The following is a 22,341-nucleotide window of genomic DNA, read 5'->3' as shown; positions in this document are numbered from 1 at the left end:
CCTCCCAAAGTGTTGGGATACAGGCGTGAGCCACCACGCCTGGCCTTTTTTTTTTGAGATGGAGTTTCTCTCTGTCACCTAGGCTGGAGTGCAACGGTGCAATCTCAGCTCACTGCAACCTCTGCCTCCCGGGTTGAAGTGATTCTCCTGCCTCAGCCTCCTGAGTAGCTGGGATTACAGGTGTGTGCCACCATGCCTGGCTAAGTTTTGTATTTTTAGTAGAGACGGGGATTCACCATGTTGGTCAGGCTGATTTCGAACTCCTGACCTCATGATCTGCCCACCTCAGACTCCCAAAGTGCTGGGATTACAAGCATGAGTCACCATGCCCAGCCAAGTGGATCTTTCCTAGACAAATGCAAATAAAATTAAAACTTTATTCAATCCTATTGCCCCATTAGTGATTCCCCCTTTTCTTTCATCTACATGCTAAACTTGTTGAAAGAGTTGTTTTCCATTTCTGTCTCCAATTCCTTATCTCCAACTCTTCTCTTAGAATCCAGCCATGTAGTTTCTGCCTTTTCCATTCTACTGATCTTGACCTCTCAAGGATCTTCAGAATATATTATCAATGGCTTTTTCTCATCCCAGACTTTTGGAGATGATGCAAAGAAGCACCAGTAGGGGTGTAAGGAAATGAGAAAAAAAAGAGAAGGGAGATAATAAATGGTGTATTTTCAAGTCAGTTACCACTGTGGGTAACTGGAACTTAATTCTGCTGGGGAACTCTCAGAGTCAGTGTACAGCACAGGCTCAGAGTTATTCTAAGGGGTGAGGAATCTGGTGTATATACATACCAATTCTAGTCAGTCCTTGATTGAGGGTTGCTACACTGGGGTGAGGATGAGGAAGCATTAATTCCCCTATACTTCTACCTTGACAGTGCTGAGGCAGAATAGGATCCAACGACTAAAGGTCCTAAGACATTAGGAGTCAGGAGTCCTGCCCTATGCAATAAGACCTGAGAAGATATGGACAGGACACTAAATGGGTCTGCCACATCCCTTCTTGGTCTCCCCAACATATTTTACTCTGCCATACACTCTTTTTTGAAGTATTCTCTTTCTTTGATTCCTGTCCTGATACCCTAACCTGGTTCCTATTCCCATCTTTGCCCTCTCTTCACCTTGAATAGTTACTTTTTTCTTTCTTCTACCTCTTGAACAGGAGCAAACTGGAAGATAGAACTTCAGTTGTCAGTCCTCTGTTCTTTGTTTCTTTATAGACTCACTTGATTATTTTTCTAACTTCACTACCTCAACTCTTGCTTTTATGCAGATTACTCCCAGTGTGTTGTATATAATTACGTTCAATGACTTAGCTGTTGAGATCAAGATTTATTTGAAGGTCTTCGGAAAAAAAAAAAAAAGACTTTGGCTATCTTTTATAACTCAACAGACTGAAAAATCTATAAATGTCTGCTGGGAGTCATTCAAGAATTACACTTCCAGCTGACAGTGTGAGAAGCAGGCTCAATAAATGACTCAGCTTGCAATCAATAGAGCATTATGCTTCAAGGAAATGGGAAAGTCTCATACCAATTTAGAATTTGTCACTAAATTTAGTCTGACTCTTTGTCCAGAAAGAAGTGCAGCTCTCTACTGTCAAAAGCTGAGCTCTTGGGAATTTTTTTGCCTATTTCCTGGGCAGAGCCATAATTAACAATGTTTGCTCTCAAGAAAAGCAGCATGACGCATGTCCTTAAATCAAGCCTGTGTGAGTGAGTGAGTGTGTGTGTGTGTGTGTGTGTGTGAGAGAGAGAGAGAGAGGGAGGGAGGGAGAGAGAGAGAGACAAGGAGATGATCATGTGGTGATCAGGGAAAGGTAGAGTGAAGGAATTGGAGCCTAAGGGAAGAATAAAGGGAGGGCTTCTGGCTCCATCCATCTCACTGGCTTCTAGGAAGTAGCGTGGAAATGAGGGAATTTTAGATTTTTAGACTGTGCTCAATCTTTTTTCATGATCATTTACAAATTTCTTTGGGCCTCTGTCTGATACATAAGAGGGGAACACTGAAAATTTTACTGGAAGCTCTGGGCACATAGGAGGGGCTTGGTAAGAAACCCAAGAATTGTGATTCCTGATTTTTTACTGTGGCCAATTTTAAGCATTTTGGGGGCTTTGTTTGTTTTCTTTCTAGATCTTGGAGATCTGTTTGTCCTCAAGGTTCTGAAATTTCACGAAGCTATGCTCCGGTGTGGGCAGACTTTAGAGTGCTATACCGGCACTCCATAGGCCCTTTCAATCTGCAAACTCTAGGATATTGTCCTGAATTATTTTGAGGATTGTTTCCTTCCCTCTTTTTTCTCTTCGCTTTTTCTAGACTCTGTATTTGGATGTTGGACTTCCTGACAGGTCTTCTAATTTTCTTACCTTTTCTGTCCTTTATTTCATCATTTTGTCCTTTTGTTCTATGTTATGGGAGACTCTCTTTCAACCCATTTACTGTGTATTTGTTTTTTAAATTTTTACTGTCTAACTTTAAATTTTCAAGGCTTTCTTCATGTTCTCTGGGTATTCCTTTTCATAAACACACCATTTTCCTCTTTCATTGATATAATATTCATCTCTCTGAAGATTTTTGGTGATTTATTTTCTGTTTTCTTTCTTTCTTTTTTTTTTTTTTTAGAGACAGGGTCTTGCTCTGTCACCCAGGCTAGAGTACAGTGGCATGATCATAGCTCACTGTAACCCTGAACTACTGGGCTCAAGTAATCTCCTCAGCCTCTTAAGTACCTGGGATTACAGGTGTGCACTACCACACCTGGCTAATTTAAAAAAATAAAAATAAAAAATAAGCTTTTTGTAGAGATGGAGTCTTGCTATGTTGCCTATGCTGGTCTCAAACTTTTGGCCTCATTCAACACTCCTGCCTTCGCCTTCCAAAGTGGTGGGATCACGGACATGAGCCACTGTGCCTGGACTAATTCATTCTTTCTATTTGTCATCTTAATTTAGGTGTCCTGAGACAAAACCTTGGATGGTCCACCCTACTTAGGGCCCTCTTCTAGGAAACACTGGTAGTGAGGGAAAGGTGTGAGTCACTGGAGGTGCCCCTGAAGAAGGGAATTCTGTGAACCTAGAAAATTTAATCTTTCCCCCAGACCAAAGAGAGTGGGGATTCCTGCAGTTCAGTCCATACTGCCTCCTGGGGCTGTGTATCTGCTGAGGTTCGCCGGAGATTCTGTAGGGGAGGGTCAGGACTGACAAAGATTATTTGCTTGATCAAACTTTAGCCAAGCTCCTAACACTTCTCTTAGGCCCATTTGTACACTCCTTTGTAAAATCCAGTTTTAGCAAAGAACCTGCTAAGTTGGTTTACCAAGACCCTCCCACACTTGATATGTGATCACCCTCAAGATCTGACCAGGTTCCACATCCTCCACCATCCCCTAGGTGACGTCTGATCATCCTGGCGTATCTTCAGCAAGAATCCTGTTAGGTTGGTTTAGCCAGAATATCCTCCTTGTCCCTGATGTTTACTCTTTTTATTTATTTATTTATTTATTTAGATTTCCTTCCTTCCTTCCTCTCTCTCTCTCTCTTTCTTGATGGAGTCTTGCTCTGTCGCCCAGGCTGAAGTGCAGTGGCATGATCTTGGCTCACTGCAACCTCCACCTCCCAGGTTCAGATGATTCTGCTGCCTACGTCTCCCAAGCAGCTGGGATTACAGGTACACACCACCACACTCAGCTAATTTTTATATTTTTAGTAGAGACAGGGTTTCTCCATGTCTCTGAGGAACTTGTAGGTCCAGAGGGGTTAATTGGTTTGCTCAAGGTCACACAGCTACTGAGCAGCAGAGCTAACAATAGAACTCAAACCTTCCATCCCTCCTCAGGAGCCTGTGCCTAACACCACCTGCTGTGTGGGCAGGCTGCCAGTCTACATGTCCGCATCTCCTTAAAGATCATTAACGTGGTTCATAAACCACCTTACTGCTGAAGAAGATTTCACTCTAATTTTATCACATTTGTTATTATTACATATAACATTAAATACCCACAGTGAGCAGTCACATCTTTTATTTTATTTATTTATTTATTTATTTTTGAGACAGAGTCTTGCTCTGTCGCCCAGGCTGGAGTGCAGCCGCGCAATCTTGGCTCACTGCAAGCTCCGCCTCCTGGGTTCACGCCATTCTCCTGCCTCAGCCTCCCGAGTAGCTGGGACTAGAGGCTCCTGCCACCATGCCTGGCTAATTTTTTGTATTTTTTGTAGAGACGAGGTTTCACCATGTTAGCCAGGATGGTCTCTTATCTCCTGACTTCGTGATCCGGCCATCTAGGCCTCCCAAAGTGCTAGGATTATAGGCATGAGCCACCGTGCCCAGCCCCGAGCAGTCACATCTTAAGTTTTAAAATGAAAGACTCTTTCTGGATTAATGGAGAGAGAAGTTACTCTGCATTTAGGAAATTTGGTGGCAGGCTGATTGTTCTTTGCCATTAGGCCCCCAATACTTCCACTGGGCCTAGCTCTGGTGATTCCTCACGGCAGATTCCCTCCCCACTGCCATGCCTTTTGTTTGTATTCTCATAGTTAAATCTGAGCAGAGGACTCCTAGGTAGTAGATTTTAGTGTATCAGGTGCAACTACTGGATATTATTTAAACATTTTTTTTTCTAGAGCACAGATCAGGAGTCAGAAAGGATCTTGATGCAGAAGTACTGACCACAGGAAAGAGTTGCCAAGATTAAGTTGTTTCTGTTTTGCATTATTTTTTTATTTTTTATTTTAATTTTTTTTAGTATTCTGTCCAATAAATGCTTGTTGAGCAGTAAGTCAAATCAGATTTGGTAGATATCAGAGGTGGTGAATATTTGCTGTTCTGGGCCACTCAACACAAATTTCCTCTTTTCTTAGAACTGGTATCTAATATTTATTCCCAGGGTCCACGTACCTCAGGGAAATCTGAAGCTATCCCTCTTCTGCTTTAGAAATGGGATATTGATATGGGATATGAAGCTATCTTAAGCTAATAAACACTACCCTTATAACCACAATGATTGGACAGGGAAGAGAAAGTCCAACCAGACTCAGCTCTGGACTTCGGTTCATCACTGGGAGTGGAGAAGTGCTCGTCTTCCTTTCATATGAACAAAGAAGCCTGTGGATCCAGGAGCCTTTGATAGTCATCTTAGAATGACAGTGAGAGAAGCCTGCCAAGAATGAAACCAACAATGAAGAAGTACAATTGAGAAACAGAGAGAAACTGGGTCTTGATCTCATCATTTTAGGAGCTAAATAAAGCCTGGCCTGGAGCTCTGGACTGTTCAATTACATGAACACTTATATTCCCCTATTGCTCAAAACAGCCTGTTTTACTTAATTTAAAATAATATATCAAGGTCAGTCTCATGCCTGTAATCCCTTTGGGAGGCTGAGGTGGGCAGATCACTTGAAGTCAGGAGTTCAAGACCACCCTGACCAACATGGCAAAACATATAAAATACAAAAAATACAAAAAATTACCCAGATGTGGTGGCAGATGCTGTAATCCCAGCTACTCAGGAGGCTGAGTCAGGAAAATTGCTTGAACCTGGGAGGCGGAGGTTGCAGTGAGCCAAGATAATGCCACTGCACTCCAGCCTGTGTGCCAGAACATGACTCTGTCTAAAAAAAAAAAAAAAAAAAAATTTACGTATTCTTCTCTTTTCCATTTCTTTGTATATGACCTTCTCTACAGTCAGACACAAGTATCTACCAACCACTGGGGATGGCAGTGGAGATTAGTACTCCTAAAAAAATAGAATTAATTTAGGAAAAAGAAGAGTCAAAGTTTAGCTTTTTACTTGGGTGCAGAAAGGGTAAAAAGGGGAGATAGTGGAGTAAGTAGCCAGACTCTTGTATCACAATTTTAACCTTCAGGCAGAAATTCCATGAAGGCTATTAAATTGACTGTGAAGAAAGCTGAAAGTAGAGGGTCTTGGATTCCACTCCCTGTTTGGAAATACGACAGGAGAAAGCCTCACAGGGTGGCTCTGCACCAATACAGGATGGCTAAAGCAGAGTGAAAGAGCAACACGGCACAGACAAACAGAGTGAGGCCTGAGTTGACAGTCCTGATTCTATTCAGGCTTTAGCATGTTATGGAAGGGACTCACAGGTTGCACTGTTAGGTACTTAGAAAGTAGCTGATGGTGCTAGCTAGTCTGGCAGAAGGTTATCCTGGTGGCAACAAAGTGACCTTGTAGCCAAACCTACAGGCAAATTACCTGGGTTGGCAATTCTCTGGGAGTCACAGCCAGACATCAGGGGGATCAACAGTGCCAGTGTCAACCAAGCAGGGACAGAGATAATCTGCCCTGTTGCATTGACTTGAGTTTCCCTCATATGATTTAAAATGTTTTAAATGTACTCATGTTTTTCTCTGAGAGTACCGTGTACTATGGGTGGTGACACACTTGACATTTGTATTTGCATTTTTCAGCCAAAAAAAATATTTTTTTTTAAAGACAAGGTCTTGGTATGTGGTCCAGTCTGGAATGCACTGGCATGATCCTAGCTCATTGCATCCTTGAACTCCTGTGCTCAAGTGATCCTCCTACCTCAACCTCCTAAGTAGCTAGGACTACAGGTGTGTGCCATCACACCTGACTGTTTTAAACTGTTTTATTTTTTGTAGTGATCAGGTCTTGCTATGTTGCCCAGGCCAGTCTTGAATTTCTGGTCTCAAGTGATCCTCCTGCCTCAGCCTCCCAAAGTGCTGGGATTACAGGTGTGAGTCACCGCACCTGGCCCAAGTTAACGTTTTTTTATTGTGGTGAAATATGCATAAGATAAAATTTACCATTTTCACCATTTAAAAATTTGTAAACTTCATTTTATTATTTAATTTGTAAGACTAATAAAAATACCATGAAAAGCAATTAAAATCATAAAGATAGTATTGTGGGTTTTTTTTTTTTTTTTTTTTGGAGACAGAGTCTCACTTTGTCGCCCAGGCTGGAGTGCAGTGGCCGGATCTCAGCTCACTGCAAGCTCCGCCTCCTGGGTTTACGCCAGTCTCCTGCCTCAGCCTCCCGAGTAGCTGGGACTACAGGTGCCCGCCACCTCGCCCGGCTAGTTTTTTTGTATTTTTTAGTAGAGACGGGGTTTCACAGTGTTAGCCAGGATAGTCTCAATCTCCTGACCTCGTGACCCGCCCGTCTCGGCCTCCCAAAGTGCTGGGATTACAGGCTTGAGCCACCGCGCCCGGCCGGGTTTTTTTTTTTTTTTTTTTTTTAAGATGCTGTCTCGCTCTGTTGCCCAGGCTGGAGTGCAATGGCGTGGTCTTGGCTTATTGCAACCTCTGCCTGCCGGTTCAAGTGATTCTCCTGCATCAGCCTCCCAACTAGCTGGGACTGTAGGTGTGTGCCACCACACCTGGCAAATTTTTATATTTCTAGTAGAGACGGGGTTTCATTATGTTGGTGAAGGAGATTCAAACTCCTGACCTTGTGATCCACTGCCTCGACCTCCCAAAGTGCTGGGACTATAGGTGTGAGCACCCGGCCTGTATTGTTTTTTTCTATGTAGACTTCGGAATTCTTTGATTATTGTATTATAAACCATTAATCCGAGTAATTAAGAAAATATCACTAGAGAATTTTCTTTCACTAAATGTTTAAAGGAATTTCTTTTCTTTTAATTTAGATGCTAGTTAAAAGAGATGGAGAAAGAGTAGGTCCTTTTTTTTTTTTTTTCCTTTGAGACAGTTTCGCTCTTGTCACCCAAGCTGGAGTGCAATGGCGCGATCTCGGCTCACTGCAACCTCTGCCTCCTGGGTTCAAGCAATTACCCTGCCTCAGCCTTCTGAGTAGCTGAGATTACAGGCTCCCACCACCATGGCTGGCTAATTTTGGTATTTTTAGTAGAGACAGGGTTTCACCACGTTGGCCAGGCCAGCCTTGAACTCCTGACCTCAGGTGATTCACCCTCCTTGGCCTCCCAAAGTGCTGGGATTACAGGCATGAGCCACTGCACCTGGTGAACAGGTCCTTCTTAGATTTCTGATTGAAACTGCAGTGTAGACCCTTTCATTTTCTTTTCATAATCTTCAAATTTCTCATACTAAGCGACAGAGAATTGATTCTTCCAGTCTACAGAAATATCCTTTCTTATGAAGGGAGACAGAATGGTCCATCTGATTATTTTCCATAGTGGTATAATTTCCACTAGGATTCTGCTTTATCACATCAGAAGAGCTATACTAGAAGATTTTTCCACAGTTTCTTCTGGCATTTCTTTTTCTATTTAACAGCTTCTGAATTCCACACTTTGAATTCTCTTTCATGTCTTCATAAAAATAGGTAAAAGATACAAAACCCTTTCCTCTTCTCCCAGCAGTTTCATACCATAAAAGATACATCATAAAAGATACATCAAAAAAGATACAAAACCCTTTTCCTCTTCTCCCAGCAGTATAGTCATACCAGAAACCAAAACACATCTTTACAGCCATGAATTTATCCAGGAACTCCTCCCAGCTTTCAGGCCTTGGGTGCATTTTTGCCAACTGGTAGAAATAATAAGACACAGCCACATCTTTGGCATTCCATGCCATGTAGATTATCCTGCAGTCATTCTTCTGAAATAAAGAATGGAGAAGTTGAATGTGTAGGTATGTTTTCACCAATCAAGGAGATTGCATGTTTTTATTTCATTTATTTTTATTTTTTATATATTTTTTGAGATGGAGTCTCACTCTGTCACCCAGCCTGGAGTGCAGTGGCGCGATCTCAGCTCACTGCAAGCTCTGCCTCCCAGGTTCACACCATTCTCTTGCCTCAGCCTCCCGAGTAGCTGGGACTACAGGCGCCCGCCACCATGCCAAGCTAATTTTTTTATATATATATATTTTAGTACAGACGGGGTTTCACCATGTTAGCCAGGATGGTCTCGATCTCCTGACCTCATGATCCACCCGCCTCAGCCTCTCAAAGTGCTGGGATTACAGGCGTGAGCCACCACGCCCGACCAGCGATTGCATGTTTTTCAACTGCTCAATACCACTTGTGAGTCTGGGAATTATAAATTCCACGAAAGGCACTTGGTTTGTATATTGCAACCCATTTAAATTTCTCTGCATCTCCATTGTTACAGACCAAATCCAGTGTTTCACAGATCCGGTTTTGGGATAGATGGATGTCGGAAGGTCGTTTGGTTGTGCCTCAAGCAACCCCACCTGGGACCACTCCTTAGCAATGCTCCAGAGGAGGAGAATACGCTGAACATTCACTCATTCCCTCCTGAAGCTATTCTGCTTCTTGTCAATTTGAGGAGATTTTTCTGAAGTGCAATTTTTTATCTTCCTTTGTTTCAAGCTTTTTCAACTCCACCCCTGCCTTATCTCATTCAGATTGATTGATTGATTGATTGATTGATTGATTGAGATGGAGTCTCACTCTGTCGTCCAGGCTGGAGTGCAATGGCATGATCTTGGCTCATTGCAACCTCCGCCTCCCAGGCTCAAGCGATTTTTCCCGCGTCCGGCCTCATTCAAGTATTTTTTATTTAAAAAGATTACAGGGTGGGCTCAGTGGCTCATGCCTGTAATCTCAGGACTTCGGGAGGCCAAGGCAGGTGGATCACTTGAGGCCAGGAGTTTGAGACCAGCCTGGCCAACATGGTGAAACTCCCATCTCCACTAAAAATACAAAAAAGTAGCTGGGCATGGTGGCATAGGCCTGTACTCCCAGCTACTCAAAGAACCTCTTGAACCTGGAGGTTGCAGTGAGCTGAGATCAAGTCACTGCACTCTAGTCTGGGTTACAGAGTGACTCTGTCTCAAAAAAAGAGAAAAAGACAAGACAAGAAAAGGAAAGGGAGGGGAGGGGAGGGGAGGGGAGGGGAGGGGAGGGAAGGGAAGGGAAGGGAAGGGAAAGGAAAGGAAAGGAAAGGAAAGGATAGGAAAGGATAGGAAAGGAAAGAAAGGAAAAAAGATTATGGTTATGGCTGAAACTATTTGGCAAAAGACAACGACAAAATTATAGGCTGTGCACGGTGGCTTACGCCTGTAATCCCAGCACTTTGAGAGGCCAAGGCAGGCCTCCCAATCACCGATCACCTGAGGTCAGGGGTTCGAGACCAGCCTGACCAACATGGTGAAACTCCGTCTCTACTAAAAATACAAAAATTAGCCAGGCGTAGTGGCAGGCGCTTGTAACCCCAGCTACTTAGGAGGCTGAGGCACAAGAATCACTTGAACCCAGGAGGTAGAGGCTGCAGTGAGCTGAGATAGCACCACTGCACTCCAGCCTGGGCAATAAAGTAAGACTCTCAAAAAAAAAAAAGTTATAATAAATTTAGCTTAAATACTTCAGTTGGCTTTATTTGTGATTCTAGAATCAAGACTTTATTCCTTAAAATAGAGTAAGTATTCCCCCATTTTTGTTATTTTTAAGTGAACAGTTCTATGGCATTAAACACATTCACATTGTTGTTCAACCATCACCACCACCCATCTACAGAACTCTTCTGTCTTTCCCAACGGAAACTTTGTACCATTAAACACTAAGTCCCCATTCTCCACCCCAGCCTCAGTACCACCATTCTACTTTCTGTCTGTATGAATTTGACTACTCTAGGTACCTCATATAAGTGGAATCATAAAGTATTTGTCCTTTTGGCCTATTTCACTTAGTATAATATTATTAAGGTTCATGCATGTAATAGCATGTGTCAGAATGTCCTTCCTTTTCAAGGCTGAATTATATTTCATTGTCTGTGTATACCGTACTTTTTAAATTCATTCATCCATTGACAAACACTTGAGTTACTTCCACATTTTAGCTATTGTGATTAATGCTGCTATGAACACGGTGTACAAATACCTGTTCAAGTCTCTGGTTTCAATTCTTTTGTTTGTGTATCATAAGTAAAATGACTGGATCAGGCTGGGCACAGTGGCTCATGCCTGTAATCCCAGCACTTTGGGAGGCCAAGGTGGGCAGATCATCTGAGGTCAGGAGTTCGATACCAGGCTGGCCAACATGCTGAAACTCCGTCTCTACAAAAATTAGCTGGCATGGTGGCACATGCCTGTGGTCTTAACTACTCTGGAGGCTGAGGTGGGAAGATCACTTGAACCTGGGAAGCAGAGGTTGTAGTGAGCTAAGATCATGCCATTGTACTCCAGCCTGGATGACAGAGCGAGACTCTGTCTCAAATTGAAAAAAAAGAAAAAAGAAAAAAAGAAAAGGAAGTAAAATTACTGGATGATATGGTAAATCTGTTTTTAATTTTTTAAAGAATCATTACACCAGTTTCCCAGTGGCTATGATGCACGATTTTTTACTCCTTAGTTTAGTTAAAATCCAGAGTATTGTCTCAGGACCAGGAAAAATTAGGCATGCAGACACATTGAAGGGTAAGGAGGGCAGATTTATTGCATGAAAAGAAAACTCAGCAAAGAAAGAGGGGGTCCTGCCAACAGGATCTCACCTCACAGATTGAATACCAGGCCACCACACATGTGCTGAAGAGGCCAGGCTCCTCCCCTTATATAAAGTGTGAATTCCCGGTGGCTCCACCCCACTCTCTCAGGGCACAGGCATTGCAGGCATGCCCAGGGAAGACTCTGGGCAGGTTCCCTCATCTGCACAAAGGCATCTGATATTTGGGATAGTGAGAGATTCTCTGGGAACCCTTGCTTATTTGCCTCCTGTATCTATCAGCTATAGCATTTTACAGTTCCCACCAGCAATGCCAACAACGCCAATTTCTCCACATATCCTTGCCAAGAATTGTTAATTTTTGGTGTTTTGATAATATTTTTCCTCATGAATATGAAGGGGTATCTCATTGTGGTTTTTAATTTGCATTTCCCTAATAATTAGTGATGTTGAGCATCTTTTCATGTGCTTATGTGCTTATTGGCCATTTGTATATATATCTTCCCTTTTTTTTTTTTTTTTTTTTTTTTGAGACAGAGCCTCCCTCTGTCACCCAGGCTGGAGTGCAGTGGCATGATCTTGGCTCACTGCAACCTCTGCTTCCTGGGTTCAAGGGATTCTCCTGCCTATAGTCCCTCCCTAGTAGCTGGGACTACAGGTGCGTACCACCACGCCTGGCTAATTTTTTGTATTTTTAGTAGACATGGGGTTTCACTGTGTTAGTCAGGATGGTCTCCATCTCCCAACCTTGTGATCTGCCCGCCTTGGCCTGCCAAAGTGCTGCGATTACAGGCGTGAGCCACCTTGCCTGGCCAATTTTTTTTTTTTTTTTTTTGAGACGGAGTCTTGCTCTGTCACCCAGGCTGGAGTGCAGTAGTAGCATGATCTTGGCTCACTGCAACCTCTGCCTCCTGGGTTCAAGTGACTCTCCTGCCTCAGCCTCCCAAGTAGCTGGGATTACAGGCACCTGTCACCATGGCTGGCTAATTTTTGTATTTTTAGTAGAGACAGTGTTTCACCATGTTGGCCAGGCTGGTCTCAAACTCCTGACCTCAAGTGATCCGCCCGCTTCAGCCTCCCAAAGTGCTGGGATTACAGGCGTGAGCCACCACACTCAGCACATTTATATATCTTCTTTAGGGAAATGTCTATGCAAATCCTTTGCCTGCCCGTCCCCTCCGGCTTTTTTTTTTGAGACAGGGTCTCACTCTGTTGCCCAGGCTGGAATGTACTGGCTCTATCTTGTCTCACTGCAACCTCCTATTTCTGGATTCAAGTGATCCTCCCACCTCAGCATCTCAAGTAGCTGGGAACTACAGGGACATCCAGCTAATTTTTTTTATTTTGTGGGGTAGAGATGCCCAGCTAATTTTGTATCTATAGTAGAGATAGGGTTTCACCATGTTGGTCAGGCTTGTCTCGAACTCCTGATCTCAGGTGATCCGCCTGCTTAGGCCTCCCAAAGTGCTGGTATTACAGGCGTGGGCCACTGCACCTAGCCTATCCTATGTTTTCTTCTAAGAGTTTTATAGTTTATGCTCTTATATTCGGGTCTTTGATCCATTTTGAAACTCCACACAGTCAATAATCCACACACAACTTTTGACTCCCCCCAAACTTAACTATTAATAGCCTACTATTGACTGAAAGTCTTACTGATAACAGAAACAGTTGATTATCACACATTTTATATGTTATATGTATTTGGTATGTATTCTTACAATAAAGTCAGTTAGAGAAAAGATAATGTTAGTAAGAAAGGTAATCCACCCGCCTTGGCCTCCCCAAGTGCTGATATTACAGGCATGAGCCACTGTGCCTGGCCGCAGTTATGATTTAATACTGCATCTTCATGTTTGTTTATATTTCCCTTGACTGCTAATGGTGACATATACAGTCTGTGTTTGCTTAAGTTTTGATAAGTTTTTTTTTTTTTTTTGAGATGAAGTTCTGCTGTTTCACCCAAGCTGGAGTGCAGTGGTGCCATCTTGGCTTACTGCAAACTCTGTCTTCCAGTTTCAAGTGATTCTCCTGCCACAGCCTCCCGAGTAGTTGGGATTACAGCCACCTGCCACCATGCCTGGCAAATTTTTATATTTTTAGTAGAGACGGGGTTTCACCATGTTGACCAGGCTGGTCTCAAACTCCTGACCTTGTGATTTGCCCGCCCTCGTCTCCCAAAGTGCTGGAATTACAGGTGTGAGCCATGGCACCCGGCCCAGTTTTGATAAATTTTGACTTTTTTTTTTTGAGAGAGTCTCACTCTGTCACACAAGTTGGAGTGCAGTGGCGCAATCTGGGCTCACTGCAACCTCCACCTCCTGGGTTCAAGTGATTCTCCTGCCTCAACCTCCTGAGTAGCTGGGATTACAGATGTGCACCACCAAGCCCGGCTAATTTTTATATTTTTAGTAGAGATAGGGTTTCCCCATGTTGGCCAGGTTGGTCTCGAAGTGATCCACCCACCTCAGCCTCCCAAAGTGCTGGGGTTACAGGTGTGAGCCACCACAACTGGCCTGATAAATTTTAATGTTTTATAATAGATCTGTGTATATTTTATGATAGTAAATGATAGAATGGACTAGTATCTACATATATTTTATGCATTCATGACGTACCTAACTTTTTCTTATTTTTTTTCTATATTTCTAGGCTATATGGTTTGCAAATTTTTTCAAATGGTCACAAATCTTCAAAAACTTTTCCAATATATTTACTGAAAAAAAAAGGCCCACATATAAGTGGATCTGTCTAGTTCAAACCGATGTTGTTCAAGAGTCAACTGTATTGAGTTTTGTATCTGATTATGAGAGTGAAGTCGATGATGTTGATAAGAGGAAATAAGTATCTCCAGAATGGTAACGAGGAACTCTGGTAACTTATTCAGGGCTTTGAGGATTCTAGTTCTTTTCTGGGATCAGAAAACGGGACTTTTTACTTAAATAAAAATTGTGAGTATATGAAAACTCAGACTAAAATACATTTTAAGAATCTTTTCTGGTATCTCTTTGTATAGGAACAGCAAGACATTTCACTTTATTTTTTGTTTTGTTTTTTATTTGTTTTTTGTTTTTTTTTTGTTTTTTTTTTTTTCTGAGACAGAGTCTTGCTGCAATGCCCAGGCTGGAATGCAATGGTGTGATCTCAGCTCACTGCAACCTCTGCTTCCTGGGTTCAAGCGACTCTCCTGCCTCAGCCTCCCGAATAGCTGGGATTACAGGCACATGTCACCATGCCCAGCTAATTTTTGTGTTTTTACTACAGACGGGGTTTCACCATATTGGCCAGGCTGGTCTCGAACTCCTGACCTCAAGTGATCTGCCCACCTTGGCCTCCCAAAGTGCCGGGGTTACAGGCGTGAACCACTGTGCCGGCTGACATTTCACTTTATTTTTTAAGTTAAAGAAACATTTCAGCTGCCTTGCTGTCATTTTCAAAAGAAACACTAGTTTGGTGTCCACAAAAAATACTGGAAAGCAATATACATCTTAACCGAAGTTGTTTTGAGAGGTACCTATAGTGGATATTTTCTTTTTTCACTTGCCCATCACTATATGGTTTCTTCTGGTAAAACGAATCTTGATTTTCTTTTGGAGGATGAGCTCTCCCCTATTCTCTGTCTCTAGATTTTTCTTTTTTTTTTTGAAATGGAGTTTTGCTCTTGTTGCCCAGGCTGGAGTGCAATGGCACGATCTGGGCTCACCGCAACCTCCGCCTCCTGGGTTCAAGTGATTCTCATGCCTCCACCTCCTGAGTAGCTGGGATAACAGGCATGTGGCACCACGCCTGGCTGATTTCTTTTCTTTCTTTTCTTTCTTTCTTTCTTTCTTTCTTTCTTTCTTTCTTTCTTTCTTTCTTTCTTTCTTTCTTTCTTTTCTTCCTTTCTTCCTTCCTTCCTTCCTTCCTTCCTTCCTTCCTTCCTTCCTTCCTTCCTTTCTTTCTTTCTTTCTCTTTCTTTTTCTTTCCTTTCTTTCTCTCTTTCTCTCTTTCTCTCTTTCTTTCTCTCTTTCTTTCTCTCTTTCCTTCTTTCTTTCCTTCTCTCTTTCCTTCTTTCTTTCTTCCTTTCTTTCCTTCTTTCTTTCTTTCCTTTCTCTCTTTCTCTCTTTCTTTCTTTCTTTCTTTTTGAGACAGAGTCTTGCTCTGTCGTCCAGGCTGGAGTGCAGTGGCGCGATCTCGGCTCACTGCAAGCTCCACCTTCTGGGATCATGCCATTCTCCTGCCTCAGTTTCCCGAGTAGCTGGGACTACAGGCGTCTGCCACCACGCCTGGCTAATTTTTTTTTGTATTTTTTAGTAGAGACAGGGTTTCACCGTGTTAGCCAGGATGGTCTCGATCTCCTGACCTCATGATCCGCCCGCTGCAGCCTCCGAAAGTGCTAGGATTACAGGCGTGAGCCACCGTGCCCGGCCCTAACGAGACGGGGTTTCTTCATGTTGGTCAGGCTGGTCTTGAACTCCCGACCTCAGGTGATCTGCCTGCCTTGGCCTCCCAAAGTGCTGGGATTACAGTCATGAGCTACTAAGCCCGGCCCTGTCTCTAGATTAAGGTATATGAATTTGCCAATGAGACATAAACTTAAGATTTTATTGGAACTACTGGGAAATAAGTGCTCTGCTTATTTTGGAATGGTTAGCTATAAAGATGATATAAGTTGAACATTGGGGAAAGGTGGGGAGGTGGCAAGAAATCACTATGTGAGAACAAACTCTTTGAAGTCAACAAAGAGGAAAGGAGAGATCATGTCCTGATGTCAATGTTTGCATTCGTGAATCTAGTCATATCTGAAGTTACCTATCTATGGATTTTTCAGTTATTAAGCCAAATATACTCCTTTTCTTAAATCAGTCTAAGTTTTTGACACTTGTAAGGAAAAGCCCTATGTATCATAGCACAAAATAATTTCATTTATTAAACATCACAAAAAGTCTAAAAATCCTCTTTCATATCTTTCTATACCTTGGTGTCACTCAGAATGTCAGCTGTGCTAAATCCCTAGTCTCACTCTCTCAAAACTCCCAGAAACCATCTATCCTAAAGTCAGCTCATTCTAGGTCTTTTTTTCTTACGCCCTTACTCAAACTTTGCTGGTTGTCTTCCTTATTCCCACCCCATTCCACCTTCTCGAAAACAAAAAATCTAACTGAGCCTTGCAGATCAGCCTAGCTTTCTGAAGCTCCTTTTGCTTCTTTACCTCTACTCCTTATTGAGATCAGCACAATTAATGCCTGTTTGAACAACAAATGATCCTTTCTCTTTGGAAGGGTGAAAGTATGGAAATATTTACATGTTAAATGTTCTGTTCTGGTCTCATTTGTATTCAGTACAAATAGTGTGTTTGCTTGGACATTAATTTTATTTACAAATAGCTACAGCTGGGGGTCCCTTTGGGTAAGTCTTGCTAAGATACTGCATTGGTGGGTTTTTTGTTTGTCTGTTCATTTTGTTTTTGTTTTGTTTTTTAAGGGGATGGGGAAGGAATCCAAGTAGTCAAATCAGTTTGGTTGTTTTTACAAGCCTGAGAAATGGTCAAATTCTGGATTCAGACCAAGCACACCATAGTGTGCTAGAGGCAATTTAATGACTTCCCGCCCTCTTGCCTTTTTCCCCCTCTTTGGGAACATTCTTGTATTTTCTACAGAAACAGCCAGAGGCTCCCAATTGACAATTGCCTCACTCAGCAGTTTCTTGTTAGCACATTTATCAGCCACTGTTCCCAGGACTCTCTTAAGTGTCCTAAGAATATTGACTCATTCAAAAGCAGCCCAGTTGTAGTTGGGAGAGCACCAGCACTTGCTCTATAAAGATCTAGATTGTCTCTCTACCTCAAGAGGAATCCAAAGTCCTATTATGCTGGACTCTCAAATGATCCCCAGCCCTTTGGTGCTCACACTGTTTATGAGCAGTCTGAATTTCATTCTTGGGTCTACCTAAACCGGCACCCTCGGGCTATGGGGCCCAGTGGGGAGACCACCTAACATGCTGGCTGCCTGGAGCCCAGGGAACTGTCACGATGGCTCTGGAAGACTTCTCACCTTTTAAAAGCCCCATATTTCTTTTACATATCTTTTCGTCTTCATGAATTTTGCCAACCACAACGGACTAAAATCTATTATAGTGTCCTGGAAAGGTGGGGAAAAGATGAGATAGTTGAATAGAGTTTAATAAAGGGACTATTTAAAAAGGTGTGGATGGGGTTAAAGGAAACCTCTGGGCGTCATTACCCACCCCAGGCCTGAGGCGGCAAGGGTAGTTAGTGGTAACCAGAACCTGGAGGAAACTGCAGGAGAGGGCCACAGGATGGGAGTAATGGCTTTCAGATGAAGAACATAGCCACTGCTAACAGGGTGGCCCGCTGGGGATGCAGGGGAGGTCCTGAATCACATTCTGCCTTCAGATCTGCTGGTGCCTCCCACTTGCCAAAACCAATTGAAAGCCAGATTATAGTTGACGTAGCCCATAAAGGTCAGTCCTGAGTCACAGAGTGGAGTGGACAGTGGGTCTGAAGGGACAGAGGAAAAAGCAACAGGCAACTCCTGTTTTTTCCCCACAGTCAGCACCTTGGTTCAGCCCTCACCCTTTCTTGCCTGTTCCCTGGACCCATCAAATCCACTGCTTTTGATGACCAGTCTGTTTCCAAGAGGCTATATTCATTCCACTTGGGACTGCGGCATATGGACCTGGGTAGAAGAACCAGGTGTGCAGTGTCAAGACCCTTACTTCAGAGACCTCATCAGTAAAATGTCGGGTGGACTCGGGATGCCCGAAGACTTTTCCGGACCAGGATTTTCCGATGCTGGACACATGTTTAAACATCAAGGAATCGACTTGCGACTTTTAAGCACAAACAATGGGTGGAAATGGACAGAACTGCCTCCCTGCCCACTTGCAGCGGACTACATAGCCCTGGCAGGCAATTTCTTCAAACAGGCGCCCTCCAAGGGCGTAAGCTAGAGGGGCCCGGGCAGGCGCTTTCCCGTACTTTGACCCTCCCACCTCGCGGGTAGAGGAAGTCCTTCAGTTCGGTCACAACCCTCGGCGTCCCCGGCAGTCTCCGACTCCGGCGCGAGTCAGGTTGTGGGGCGGGGAGGGGGTGGTGGCGGCGGAGAGCGCAGGCGCAGAGTCTGCGCCGGCGGCGCCCCGCTCTCTCCGCACCCCTCCGGGCAGCGCCCGCCTTGATTTTCTCAGGCGAGTGCACGCCCGCCTGAGTCGCCTCTGGGGGCACCTTCCTCGCCGCGACACGCAGGTAACCGGGCCCCGGGAGCCGGTCGGCGGCGGCGGACTGGGACCCTGACCCTGCCTGCCCGGCCGCCCCACAGGGGAATGAGAGCGGACCCCGAACTCCACACACCCGCGTTTAGCCGCCACACCTAAGGGGCAGAACAGTCTTTTTGGGTAAGGGCCGGGTTGGAGGCGACGCGCCCCGCCCGCTTTGCAGACCTCAGGGTGCTCTGCACGACGCCTGAAAGGCCGCGGGGCCCGCATTTCTCTGCGCTCACCTCCTGGAGAACCGGGACACGGGGACGGCAGGGCCAGCATCGGCTACGGCCCGGTTTCCCGTTTCTTTCCGCTGTCGCGTGTCTGGGCCCTCCTGCAGCGTCCATGATGAAAGCCAGGGGCTGTTGCTTTCCTCTCGCCCAGTAGCCCACCCAAGCAAGGGGTGAGTCCCTGTGGCGTCATGGAATCAATTTCAAATACAAGTTTTAAAAAAGGCTGGATGATTTTAGAAATATGGTCAAGAATGTGTATTTTCCATTACTGTCTTGTCTTATGCCCATCACTCTTGAACGCCAGTCTATGGGCGCTGAGATTTTCGTGGTACGTCGACAGTTTGTAGAAATATTTTCCCAAGGGAAGACGAGGGCAAGGGTTAGTGGAGGAAGGGCCTGGTCACGGCCGAGAGTGGCGGAGGAGGCTCAGGGCAAGTCAGCTCAGCCTCCAGCAGCCACGGGGAGGAAAAGGCGAATCTTTCCTGACGGTGCTGTGGGCGCTGTAGAATTTCTACGCCACGTGCACCCATTTGGCCTCATTTGAGAGGAGGAGAGGGAAAAAGGGTCGCGTGGACCGGCAGGAAGTCGTGTTGTGGCGTATGAGGGCTCAGCGCGGATTTCCATCTCGGGCCAGGTTTTCTCCCGGCTCCGCGAGGAACGAGGCGGAAAGCTCGCGGCCGAGTGACGATCAAGGGCGCGGAGATAGTAACGCCCAGGGTTCAGAGGGCTGGGGGCAGCTCCCGAGGAGCGATCTTCCTCCGCGAGAAAGGACTTGGATCAGGCTTGCCTGTGTCCGTGGTGCTGAAGTGCCTCGCGCGCCCTGGTCGACTGACTTCCTGGGCGGCGGCCTGCGTTGCCCTTCTACTCTGCACCTTTGCCAAAAATAGCCCATCTCCACGGCAGGTGGCCAGAGTGGAGCAGGCCCAACACTGAAACCCTTTTCAGACAAGTTGAGGCTGGTTTCCTGAACATAACATGAAAGCAAATTGTGGCTTGCCTTGGAGGTACAGATAAGCATATGCATAACAGATTTTATTACCTATGAGAAAGTACACACCATGAGCATAAACAGGAATTCTCACATATACTTAGGAAAGATACAGGGATGTGTATTTACACACAAACCTAACACACATGCAAATACACTCATCCCTTTTGAAAACCATCATACACTACGAGCCACACATTTTTTAGAGCTTTTGTAATCCATCTTTATTTTTTGACACTTCTAGTAAATGTGAACTCTGCAGCACCATTTATTTTCATAATCATCTGTTCCAAAGGCACAGAGCCTGTGGATTGAAGTGTTTGGTATTTGGCTGAGCGATTAAGTATTTACACTTATTTAAATTCCAGAACAAAGTCTAGGAAGATGTAAAATTGATATTGATAGCAAAAAAAATTCCTTAAAGCTTAAGGAAAATGAATTAATGTAAATTTTAATAAGAACAACATATAAATCTTATAGAAATTTATAATCTGAAGAACATATGACTAAAATGTATCATAATGCAGACAATTTTAAATATATTGGTGGTATGTGGTTTGTGAAGTTCTTAAAGTTTACATTTGTATTTTTCAAAAACATTGGTATTGTTTTTTCTGAAAAAAATATATGCTCATTGTAAGAAATTTAGGTAATAGAGAAATGCATAAACATAGAAAACCATTGTAAACAGATTTTCATTTAGATGAACATACATACATTTTAAATGGACCAATCCTCTATTGGTTGCATTTTTGCTATATAATTTATAATTAATGTCTTTCAAACCAATACATATAAAACTAGGTCATCATTAACAGTTGCATAATATTGATCTGTGTGGACAGAATGTAAGTAATTTAAACAATCCCATAATAATGAACATTTACGTCCAATTTTTTGGACTTTAAAACAATTATTGTGGAAAGAATATGTAACATGAGATCTGTCCTCTGAACAAAAAAATTTTTTCTTTTTTTTTTGAGACATTGTGTTACTTGTTGCCCAGGCTGGAGTACAGTGGTGTGATCTCCGCTCATTGCAACCTCTGCCTCCCGGGTTCAAGGGATTCTCCTGCCTCAGCCTCTGGTGTAGCTGGCCACCACACCCAGCTAGTTTTTGTATTTTTAGTAGAGACAGGGTTTTACCATGTTGGCCAGGCTGGCCTTGAACTCCTGTCCTCAGGTGATCTGCCTGCCTCGGCCTCCCAAAGTGCCAGGATTACAGGTGTGTGCCACTGCACCTGGGCCTATCTTTTTAATAAAATTTTAAGTGTATAATACATCATTGTTGATATATATTGTTGATAGATGCGATGCTGTATAGCAGATCTTTAGAGCTTATGCGTCTTGCTTAACTGAGTCTTTATGCCTGTTGATTAGTAACTCCTGATTTTCCCCTGGCCTAACTGAGTCTTTATGCCTGTTGATTAGTAACTCCTGATTTTCCCCTGGCCTCCAGTCCCTGGAAACCACCATTCTACTCCTTGATTCTATGACTTGTGACTACTTCATTTTAATTTTAATTTTAATTTTTAATTTTTGTGGGTACATAGGTATATATATTTATGGGGTACATGAGATACTTTGATATAGAGATGCAACATGTTTAATAATCACATAATGGTAAATGGGGTATCCATCCCCTCGAGCATGTATCCTTTGTTTTTATAAACAATCCAATTATAATGATTTAAAAATGTACAATTAAATTATTATTGACTATAGTCATCCTGTTGTGCTATCAAATACTAGGTCTTATTCATTCTTTCTACTTTTTGTATCCATTAACGATCCCCAGTTTTCCCCACACCCCCAACCCTCTCCCACTACCCTTGCCAGCTCTGGTAACCACCATCCTTCTACTCTTTTTTCTGTTTTTTTTTTTTTTTTTTTTTTGGAAATTGAGTCTTGCTCTTGTTACCCAGGCTGGAAGCTGGAGTGCAGTGGCATGATCTCGGCTCACTGCAACCTCTGCCTTCTGGGTTCAAGCGATTCTCCTGCCTTAGCCTCCCAAGTAGTTGGGCTTACGGGCACCTGCCACCATACCTGGCTAATTTTTGTATTTTTAGTAGAGATGGGGTTTTACCATGTTGGCCAGACTGGTCTTGAACTCCTGACCTCAGGTGATCCGGCTGCCTCAGCCGCCCAAAGTGCTGGGATTACAGGTGTGAGCCACTGCGCCCAGCCTACTCTCTATCTCCATGAATTCAATTGTTTTGATTTTTAGATCCCACAGATAAGTGAAAACACGTGAAATTTGTCTTTCTGTTCCTGGCTTATTTCACTTAACATGATGACCTTCGGTTCCATCTATGTTGTTGCACATAACAGGATCTCATTCTTTTTTATGCCTAAATAATACTCCATTGTATATAAGTATTTGTTGATGAACACTCAGGTTGCTTCCAAATCTTGGCTATTGTGAACAGTACTGCAACAAACATGGGAATGCAGATAACTCTTCGATATACTGATTTCCTTTCTTTTGGTTATA

The 22,341-nt window shown here is 43.6% G+C and overlaps 1 protein-coding gene and 1 pseudogene across 4 annotated transcripts in view; one reads left to right on the top strand and one right to left on the bottom strand.

Annotated features, from left to right (window-relative positions):
• Nucleotides 1-7,981: 7,981 nt before the first annotated feature.
• Nucleotides 7,982-9,074, bottom strand: LOC112619400 (annotated as a pseudogene).
• An 8,976-nt stretch (nt 9,075-18,050) lies between these two features.
• The window catches only part of SLC35G2 (solute carrier family 35 member G2), a 36,818-nt gene continuing 32,527 nt past the window's right edge, over nt 18,051-22,341 (top strand). The window contains exon 1 of one of the 4 annotated variants that reach the window (XM_025377856.1): nt 18,051-18,616. The gene's annotated coding sequence lies outside the window, so the exon portion shown is untranslated. Of the gene's footprint in view, nt 19,031-22,341 lie in introns of all 4 variants that reach the window. The other 3 variants (XM_025377857.1, XM_025377855.1, XM_025377859.1) reach the window with 3 other exon arrangements.

Source organism: Theropithecus gelada, chromosome 2, assembly GCF_003255815.1.
Source record: "Theropithecus gelada isolate Dixy chromosome 2, Tgel_1.0, whole genome shotgun sequence".
NCBI classification, from domain to species: Eukaryota; Metazoa; Chordata; class Mammalia; order Primates; family Cercopithecidae; genus Theropithecus; species Theropithecus gelada.
The sequence above is the reverse complement of the archived record's forward strand: the minus strand, read 5'-3'. Positions and strand labels throughout refer to the sequence as shown.